The sequence below is a fragment of the Phyllobates terribilis genome, unplaced genomic scaffold, assembly GCF_046119375.1.
Source record: "Phyllobates terribilis strain yellow unplaced genomic scaffold, ASM4611937v1 Scaffold_4__5_contigs__length_816908805, whole genome shotgun sequence".
Classification (NCBI taxonomy): Eukaryota; Metazoa; Chordata; class Amphibia; order Anura; family Dendrobatidae; genus Phyllobates; species Phyllobates terribilis.
Window position 1 is genome coordinate 685,563,522 of NW_027362764.1, and position 3,743 is coordinate 685,567,264.

At 52.8% G+C, this 3,743-nt stretch overlaps 3 pseudogenes; all 3 read left to right on the plus strand.

The window, feature by feature from the left end:
• Window positions 1–376: 376 nt before the first annotated feature.
• Window positions 377–496, plus strand: LOC141268277 (5S ribosomal RNA; annotated as a pseudogene).
• A 933-nt stretch (window positions 497–1,429) lies between these two features.
• Window positions 1,430–1,548, plus strand: LOC141269260 (5S ribosomal RNA; annotated as a pseudogene).
• Window positions 1,549–2,168: 620 nt separating this feature from the next.
• On the plus strand, window positions 2,169–2,288 carry LOC141269141 (5S ribosomal RNA; annotated as a pseudogene).
• Window positions 2,289–3,743: the final 1,455 nt, after the last annotated feature.

Genomic DNA, 3,743 nt, shown 5'->3' on the forward strand with positions numbered 1-3,743 from the left:
ACCACCGGTAACCCCAAGCAGAAGACCTTTGCAGGCAACACGACCCTCCCTCCCTGAAGAGCAGCTCAAAGTCACTGGCAACCATCTCACCCTCTTCCTTCATTCACCCCTTGACGTCTCGCTCCGCCCCCAAGTTACGGGTCCAGCTTCCTCTTTCTGTCACATTACCACGATGAAGGGTTTAGCCTGCAGGAGACCCTGCGCCGAGACATTTTTGAAGACACCTGATGCGGCGGGTGAATCACTGCTAAACAAACCACACCTGTAGGGACGGCACAGCCTTTGCATGGACCCTTCAGAGCCCGCCCCGTCACGGCCAGATTGCTCGCCACCAAGCGATCCTGAGAAAGGCTGGCCGGGCGATGGATCGAGCAGCGTCTACTGGCCATATCACCTTGGATACGCCTGATCTCGTCTGATCTTGGAAGCAAAGCAGGGCTGGGCTTGGACAGTACTTGAATGGGAGACCTCCTGGGAACACCGGGTGCTGTAGACCATTTTGATGACGTTTTGCCCTACTGCCCAGCTCGGCTAGCATGGAACAGCGCCTTGCCGGACACCGACCTTAAGTAACTTAGATTATGGAAGCCCCAAGGCCTCTGAGCCAGTTGGCAGCTAAGTACGCTACCCCTCCGCCCTTCACGCAGGCCTGACACCGAGCTCTTTGCCACGGCTAGGAGTGCTTATTGACTACGCAGCTCGCCGTGTGGAAATGATGGCGTTAAAAGCACTCGGGGCCGTGAAGGGGCCAGACTTTCAGCAGGTGCCCAGGGAAGGTTTTGGATGCCGGCCGCCTAGCGAGGGCCAGCAGAAGTAACATGTTTCTCTGCAAAGAAGCTTGTGTAACCAAGCCAGACGGCTGACAAAGAGCTAACCTCAGTGCAAGGAAGGCAAGGAAGGAATTGGGGAGGGGGGGGTGATTCCTGCTTTGGCCCTGAAATCATAAAACAGGCAGGAGAGTCTGACGCATGGTGACGGATAGGTTGTAGGGGCAGATAGGGGGTGTTGTCACGTGCGAGCACGTGTGCATGCTGGCTTTTGTGTGATTGTGCGCTTCCTAGGTGCGGCGCGCTGCAGACAGTCAAAGGGATTGTTCCCTTTCATTAAAAGTTAATCCCCGGCTGCAGGCTATTAGAAAGCAACTAACCACGCTCTACTCACCCTACCCGGGTCTACCGGTGAGTCTCGCCTCTGCTCCCGGCCTGTGGCATTGGCCGTGAAGCTGACGTTCCGTCGACAGCCCTGCAGCCGATCAGTGAGCTCAGCGGCTCTGAGTGGGGCGTTGTGTCTACAAGACCTTTAAAGGAAGCCAGCAAAAAAATTGAAGAGAAGCGAAAGCACAAAAAGACCTGGTCTTGCTGAGCACTGGAAAGGGCAGCCGGCAGCCAGACGTCAAAGTAGAAAAGCAGCAAGTGAGAGGCTTGTCTACGCCTACGGCCACACCACCCTGAAAACGCCTGATCTTGTCTGATCTTGGAAGCTAAGCAGGTTTGGGCCTGGTTAGTACTTAGATGGGAGACTGCCTGGGAATACCAGGTGATGTATTTTTTGCTTTTTCCTTCCTTCCACCAGCAGGGGGCATTCTCTTCTATGCCTTTTTTCCATTCCCTTTCACAAGTGCACACATTCATTCTCTTTTCTTTTTTTCACTTGCTTTCTCTCTTGCGCTATTTCATCTCTGCAAAATACCAGCATCCTTCTGATCACCGTGGGCCTCCAGCATTGTTGCTTCTTTACTTTTAATGCTAGGCTCCTTTTCACCAGGACCAGCGTCTCCCGCGTGGCTGGAGGCAACCACCGGTAACCCCAAGCAGAAGTCCTTTGCAGGCAACACGACCCTCCCCCCTGAAGAGCAGCTCAAAGTCACTGGCAACCATCTCACCCTCTTCCTTCATTCACCCCTGGACGTCTCGCTCAGCCCCCAAGTTACGGGTCCAGCTTGCTCTTTCTGTCACATTACCGCGATGAAGGGTTTAGCCTGCAGGAGACCCTGCGCCGAGCCATTTTTGAAGACACCTGATGCGGCGGGTGAATCACTGCTAAATAAACCACACCTGTAGGGACGGCACAGCCTTTGCATGGACTCTTCGGAGCCCGCCCCGTCACGGCCAGATTGCTCGCCACCAAGCGATCCTGAGAAAGGCTGGCCGGGCGATGGATCAAGCAGCGTCTACTGGCCATACCACCTTGGATACGCCTCATCTCGTCTGATCTCAGAAGCAAAGCAGGGCTAGGCTCGGACAGTACTTGGATGGGATACCTCCTGGGAACACCGGGTGCTGTAGACCATTTTGATGACGCTTTGCCCTACTGCCCAGCTCGGCTAGCATGGAACGGCGCCTTGCCGGACACCGACCTTAAGTAACTTAGATGATGGAAGCCCCAAGGCCTCTGAGCCAGTTGGCAGCTAAGTACGCTACCCCGCCGCCCTTCAAGCAGGCCTGACACCGAGCTCCTTGCCACAGCTAGGAGTGCTTATTGACTCCGCAGCTCACCGTGTGGAAATGATGGCGTTAAAAGCACCCGGGGCCGTGAAGGGGCCAGGCTTTCAGCATGTGCCCAGGGAAGGTTTTGGATGCCGGCTGCCTAGCGTGGGCCAGCAGAAGTAACATGTTTCTCTGCAAAGAAGCTTGTGTAACCAAGCCAGACGGCTGACAAAGAGCTAACCTCAGGGCAAGGAAGGTGTGGAAGGAATTGGGGAGGGGGGGGGGTGATTCCTGCTAGGGACCTGAAATCATAAAACAGGCAGGATAGTCTGACGCATGGTGACGGAGAGGTTGTAGGGGCAGATAGGGGGTGTTGTCACGTGCGAGCACGTGTGCATGCTCACTTGTGTGTGAGAGTGCGCTTCCTAGGTGTGGCGCGCTGCAGACAGTCAAAGGAATTGTTCCCTTTCATTAAAAGTTAATCCCCGGCTGCAGCCTATTAGAAAGCAACTAACCGCGCTCTACTCACCCTACCGGGGTCTATCGGTGAGTCTCGCCTCTGCTCCCGGCCTGTGGCATTGGCTGTGAAGCTGACGTTCCGTCGACAGTGCTGCAGCCGATCAGTGAGCTCAGCTGCTCTGAGTGGGGCGTTGTGTCTACAAGACCTTTTAAGGAAGCCAGCAAAAAAATTGAAGAGAAGGGAAAATACAAACGGACCTGGTCTTGCTGAGCACTGGAAAGGGCAGCCGGCAGCCAGATGTCAAAGTAGAAAAGCAGCAAGTCTGCAGATTGTCTCTGATTACGGCCACACCACTCTGAATACGCCCGATCTCATCTGATTTCGGAAGCTAAGCAGCGTCTGGCATGGTTAGTACTTGGATGGGAGACTGTAAAATAATACTCTTCCTGTATTATTTTTTTCTACTGAGGACTTCTCAAAGTATCAATATCACGATATTCTTATAAAAAAATGTATCTATTTATTCTTGGATTGTCCATTAAAAAGAATCAGATTGCAGCAGGTACATACAATAATTAGTTATAAAGTAATTGTCCATTTGTCCATAATTAGCTTATTTGTTGAGATTCACCCATCTTTCCTTGGATCCTGGCTGGTAAATCATGTCTTTGTCCAGCATGTGTCCAGGCCTACATGTCATCTGCTTCTCAGCATGAAGATTCTGTGTCTTGTGGGGTGGGCAGAGCAAGAGAGCCCCCCCTTTCTGTACCATGGGCTTTTATAGCCAGTCGTATGGACACCTGTTCTACATATGGTAGTGAACCAAAAATACACACACAAATAGCACATGTCAACTA